Source organism: Oncorhynchus keta, chromosome 37 (genome assembly GCF_023373465.1).
Source record: "Oncorhynchus keta strain PuntledgeMale-10-30-2019 chromosome 37, Oket_V2, whole genome shotgun sequence".
NCBI lineage: Eukaryota > Metazoa > Chordata > Actinopteri > Salmoniformes > Salmonidae > Oncorhynchus > Oncorhynchus keta.
The window spans coordinates 13,133,575-13,140,311 of NC_068457.1; positions in this window are offsets into that span (position 1 = coordinate 13,133,575).

Genomic DNA, 6,737 nt, shown 5'->3' on the forward strand with positions numbered 1-6,737 from the left:
AGACAGGCCATGCATAGACAATGTGATTTATAGGATATTTATTTTTAGCAGCATATTTTTTTGTGGGGGCTTTCTAGTCTATTTTTACATAGTTTGCAATAGAAGTTATTTTTTAGGTTTGCATCATTTTCATTTAGATACAATTAACTGACCACATGACTGATTTTGAGTTATGAAGATGTTGTTATAAATGTGCATATGAAAATCATAACTTGCACGCAGATCAATAAGATAAATTGGCATTCCACATGAGAAAGGTTGCAGACTCCTCGTGTCGCCTATTACTGGCAACTTCAGGAGAGTAATGGCAGAATCTGCGAGAGCGAGCAGGAGCGAGAATATTTGGGTCAGGTTAAGTTTTTTTTTCCTTCTGGTAATCTTGGTCTTTGGCTCCCTCTTGAGTCATTAATGTCTTATTTAATCAAACCGGGAGCTTAAAGCATCAGACAAGCTCAATGCATATATCGTTGATTCAATTAAAGCACAAAGGGTGTGTCTATATGCACACATACGTTTGAAAGTTTCTACCAATTGATTGATATTTTTGGGGGGTCGGAGATAGCCCTACTTAGGTCAATCATTTTCCTCATTGTAATGCTCAAAAGAACAGCAACTGGATACCTGACTGCCTGCTTTATACAGCAAGACACAACCACGTGACTCACGGTCTGTAGGAGCGGACCATTTTCCTGAACAGGGGGGTGTACCTAATAAAACGGGCCACTGAGTGTATATCATCACATGTATCTACAGATTAAGATCTGATCCGCAAGATGCAGCTTCCACCAACACCACAGAGGAGACCGACACCAGAGGATACCGAAGACGATACCTCAACAAAGGAAACCAGGTCATTGAAATGGGTGTGTGCCTCATTCATTGCCACAGATCTTATCTGCACCGGGCAGGCAGGAAATGCAACAAAAAAAGCAGTCCAGGTTGCTTTTCATGTACTCCCACTTTTCTGCATCAAAGTGGACATTCTAGGGGGGTCATTGTTACACCTGACACAAAGAATCACATCGCGGCATCCTTGTGATTTCCATCTGTCCCATCATTTGGTAGCGGTACTCATGATGTGGTTTGAGAGGGTAGGTATCATCAGCTTTTTGACAGAGGTAATGACAACCTGTAAACCTTTCTTGGTCTGGGGACTTCATCTTGGGCACTCCAAAGGTTCCAGGGTATGGGTTAGCCCGGACATATAAGAGAAGTAACCAGTGGAGCTACCATAAAACGGTATGTTTGATAAAGTCAAATTGGTTAACGTTACAGCTGATGTTGTACACAATATAGTATGCGCTTGCTTTTTAAATTATGGTGAGACATACCCTGCAGCGCAGGCACATTGCTGCTCCATTTCATTCCTCTTTGCCTCGATTGTCAGCTGGTGGGCTTTTTCTCTTACTGGGACCAGTAGGCTTTGGACTCTTCGTCATTTTATTAAATTCAGACAAAGCCTTTTCATCATTAAAATATAACCGCGTCACCAGCGGTTATGGATGAAGACAAATGCGTTTTGAGTAAGTTTCTTAACGTGTTAACTTTTTGTTGCTCCTTGCTGAAACAAGCAAGGTGTTGTGGAAAACAAGTCTACAGTTGCCTAGGCAACACCCCCCTCCATGCAGCACACAGAAATATACTGCTCAAAAAAATAAAGGGAACACTAAAATAACACATCCTAGATCTGAATGAACTTTTTTATATAGTTGAATGTGCTGACAACAAAATCACACATTATCAATGGAAATCAAATTTATCAACCCATGGAGGTCTGGATTTGGAGTCTCACTCAAAATTAAAGTGGAAAACCTCACTACAGGCTGATCCAACTTTGATGTAATGTCCTTAAAACAAGTCTAAATGAGGCTCAGTAGTGTGTGTGTGGCCTCCACGTGCCTGTATGACCTCCCTACAACGCCTGGGCATGCTCCTGATGAGGTGGCGGATGGTCTCCTGAGGGATCTCCTCCCAGACCTGGACTAAAGCATCCACCAACTCCTGGACAGTCTGTGGTGCAATGTGGCGTTGGTGGATAGAGTGAGACATGATGTCCCAGATGTGCTCAATTGGATTCAGGTCTGGGGAACGGGCGGGCCAGTCCATAGCATCAATGCCTTCCTCTTGCAGGACTTGCTGATACACTCCAGCCACATGAGGTCTAGCATTGCCTTGCATTAGGAGGAACCCAGGGCCAACTGCACCAGCATATGGTCTCACAAGGGGTCTGAGGATCTCATCTCGGTACCTAATGGAAGTCAGGCTACCTCTGGCGAGCACATGGAGGGCTGTGCGGCCCCCCAAAGAAATGCCACCCCACACCATGACTGACCCACCGCCAAACCGGTCATGCTGGAGGATGTTGCAGGCAGCAGAACGTTCTCCATGGCTTCTCCAGACTCTGTCACGTCTGTCACATGTGCTCAGTGTGAACCTGCTTTCATCTGTGAAGAGCACAGGGCACCAGTGGCGAATTTGCCAATCTTGGTGTTCTCTGGCAAATGCCAAACGTTCTGCATGGTGTTGGGCTGTAAGCACAACCCCCACCTGTGGACGTCGGGCCCTCATACCACCCCCATTGAGTCTGTTTCTAACCGTTTGAGCAGACACATGCACATTTGTGGCCTGCTGGAGGTCATTTTGCAGGGCTCTGGCAGTGCTCCTCCTGCTCCTCCTTGCACAAAGGCGGAGGTAGCGGTCCTGCTGCTGGGTTGTTGCCCTCCTACGGCCTCCTCCACGTCTCCTGATGTACTGGCCTGTCTCCTGGTAGCGCCTCCATGCTCTGGACACTACGCTGACAGACACAGCAAACCTTCTTGCCACAGCTCGCATTGACGTGCCATCCTGGATGAGCTGCACTACCTGAGCCACTTGTGTGGGTTGTAGACTCCGTCTCATGCTACCACTAGAGTGAAAGCACTGCCAGCATTCAAGTGACCAAAACATCAGCCAGGAAGCATAGGAACTGCGAAGTGATCTGTGGTCCCCACCTGCAGAACCACTCCTTTATTGGGGGTTCTAATTGCCTATAATTTCCAACTGTTGTCTATTCCATTTGCACAACAGCATGTGAAATTTGTCAATCAGTGTTGCTTCCTAAGTGGACAGTTTGATTTCACAGAAGTGTGATTGACTTGGAGTTACATTGTGTTCCCTTTATTTTTTTGAGCAGTGTATAATTAATAGAATGGGCTTGGAATCTAACATGCTGACCAGACCAGACACGTCGAGTGTGTGAGCGTCGCAAAATAAATGTAGATATCAAAGTTATTCAATTATTGCACCCACACTGCTCACGTGCCAACGAGTGTCTGGAATGCCAAGGGCTAAAATAGAACTCCTTTCTATTTCTGATGCAGATCACGCTGAAAGTCCTGCCTCTCCCATCTCCTCATTGGTTTATAAAAGCAGGTATTGGTTATGCCCATGTGGGTGATTGAAAGACGAACAGTTTTTTCGGTGGTGGTGGTAATACTATGAATGTGTAGATGCGATCACCATACAAATTCAAAGATGAAAAAGCCTGGAAGGAGAGATGACTAGAAACGATTCGGTTGGCCGTTATATGTGTGGATTAATTGTCGGAATAGAGTTCCTTGTGCATTTCAGGTAAAATAACAACTCAATATTTATATCCCAAGACAAATTAGCTAGCAACAGCAAGCTAAATTGCCATACATGTTTAATGCTTTTCGACCTGTCCCCAAATTAATGCCATTGGTTCAGAGTTTGTTTTGATATTTTAACCTACGTGTCGTGATCGCGTTTGGTGTAGGGGGACAAAATACATTTATGCACGATCGGTTTGGGTTCCGTGTAACCCTGTCAATTTGACTGGTAAACTCATGGATACACTCACAATGACTAACTGGTATTGTAATGTTCATTCAAATGATAACTGCTGTGGCTCATGCAAAGTGTGCTGTATTCACTAAATCCTTGCTCCTATTGATCTTTTTTTTTAGCTACACAGCCAGCTTAAACTCTTCCATAAACCAGGCTGGACCTGTCTTAAGTCCATTTAAAGACATGCACTGGCACTTTGGTTACTAAGTCTTTTTTAAACCTCCCATTTCTGACTGGATGTGTAAATGTTTACCTCATACACGCATAATCTGATCATAATTCATTATTATTTTTTTACCACAAAATCTGTAGTTTTAAAGCAACTTTGTCTGGATGCTGTGCTGCACCATTTCCCCCCACGTGGGCCAACCCCTAGCCAATGAGCTTCAGCCCCTCGCCATTTGAGTGGCAGCTAACAAGTTGCACACACAGCAGTGCGAGAGAGAGAGAGAGCAAAGGTGTGGTACACATGTGACATAGTATGCAATTTTCAGGGACCAATTTTGGCCCGTGAGCACTACTTTCAGAACTACTGGCTATGAAGTGTACAAAATAATCTCTTTAATCAGAACTGTAACAAAAGACACAGGATACAACAGGTAAGTACCATAGGTTGCAATTACACAAGCAGTCCAATTCTGATATTTCTTTCACTAAATCGGATCAGCTCTGAAAAAGTTCTGATGTGATTGGTCAGAAGACCAATTGGTGGGAAAATTATCAATTGGCTGCCTGTGTAAACAACCATATTGGGGTTCTACTAAGCTAATGTATTGAATTGTTTTAAGATGGTCATACCAAGGATCATTTAGCTATTTGATTTAAAACTTTAGGTTTAAAAAATAAAATAAAAGTATACTTTTTGGGGGGGGTGAAACATTGAATTTGGCCTAACTGCTATTGGCTCATATAAATGCATTGAGTAACAGATTCATTCATGGAAAAAGTCAAATAAATCAAGGAAGTTTGTTTTGAAATGTATGTCCTTTATCAGGGATATAAGAAGTATCCAGATTTTTTGGGGGAACATATTTAACCCCTTTTTAGGCACTAAACTTCTTCCATACATTTTTTTTAACCTGGTACAAGGCTACCTTCAGATGAGGCTCGTGGGCATCCTAGAGTGATTGATCATCCAAAATTCCATGACCGTCACAGCCCTATCGAATATTAATACCTGTTACATTTTGTTAGGTACCGTTAGTCGGCTGTACCAAACTGGAGTTTCCTCCACCTTTTTAAATATTGAGCTAACATGCACAATTACTTCCATGACTGATCAAAAAGGTGGCTAGCTAGTTGTGGTATAAGTTTGCAGACTACTTTCATGGTGCTGAACATATCCTGTAACAGAGACCCCATTGTCCTACGTCAGATAGCACAAATCGTCTACAATGTTAGTTGAAGGACGAGCACCGCCTGACAAGACAATTCAGAAACCCTCAGCTTTTCAGTTGTAATTCATCCCTTTTCATTCCCTTCAGATTTCCAGCAGTTCATTGTCTCTGAAGTAGAGTTTCCCCCCAAGCAGCAGCATTGTAAGCAGGAGTTGAGCCCCATCTTGGGGCAAGATGACTGGAACCCCATACAGATTAAAGAGGAACAGGAAGGCTGTATTCACTCCTGCCTGGGTGAAAAGTGACTGATCAGTACCCAACTCAGTCCTCACAAACCCAAAGTGAAGAATACAAAGACAATGGCCTCTACTGAACAGATCAAAACAGAATCTAAGGAAGAGGATTCCACAGAGAAAACCAGTGACTCTCAGCCCCTGTGCAAATCGCAGATGCAAGACAGAAACAGTTGGGTATCTGAATTATCACGAGGATCCACACATGGGATAAAATATTTAGCTGTAATGATTGTGGCAATTGTTTTCATTTTGGCACTGGTCTTAAAATCCACGAGTCACACAGGGGAGAAATCATATCACTGCCAGGTCTGTAAAAAAATGTTTTGCTTAGTGGGGATTGGGAGTTATCGCATTAGGATTTTTTTTTAAAGGGGGTGGGCAGCCTTATCGCTCATTGTGGCATATCATTTCTGCATGGCCATAATCTGACTACGCATATGAGGGAAATCATATTGCTGATTTAGTAGCAGATCTTTGAGCACTGGCGGTCACGAGAGTGCATGTGAGGATAATCGTTACGCTGTCAGGATTGTTGTAAACTTTTCACAAATTGTTCTAATCTGAACTGGCATGTGAGGAGACCGAGGGGAGAAACAACATTCTACCATGACTGTTGCACAGCTTTCACAATGGTCTCTTATTTGACATTGCATACAGAAATTCACAGGATAAATCTTACACTGTCATGCTTTAGTGCCAGAAGTACATTGTAAGAGAATACATGATACAAACAATGCCTAAGGACACGTGGAAAGAAGGCACAGAAACATGACTGTGCCCTGTATGGGGGAAGGACATCAAACAAGTTTGAGAAGCACATTTTATATCTTCCACCTGTTAGTGGCAACGACAGTTCTTGGGCGATGAGGATATGACTACCAATATTGTTTATAGTTGAACTTTCAATGTGAACACCGCAAGACAATCACTGCACAAGTGGGTTCCTATCAAAGTTTGGTGGAGGGATAACCTATATTGATACAGGCCAGATTAAGATAAACTCACATCTCTTCCCCCCCCCCACACTTTAGCAGTGGTTCATTCTGATTTAGAATGAATATAATATTTGAACGTGTGCTTCTCATGAGGGACTCGAAATTCTGCCCAACCTAAACTGTTAGCCAAACACAAAATGTATTGATTGTGGCTCACTACACACCCATTTGAAGAGTATTGAGAGGCACCCGTTGTCAGCAAGGAATCCACTTTAAATCATGAAACTGCTCAGTATTTTAAGTAATACAGTCAACAAGGAAAA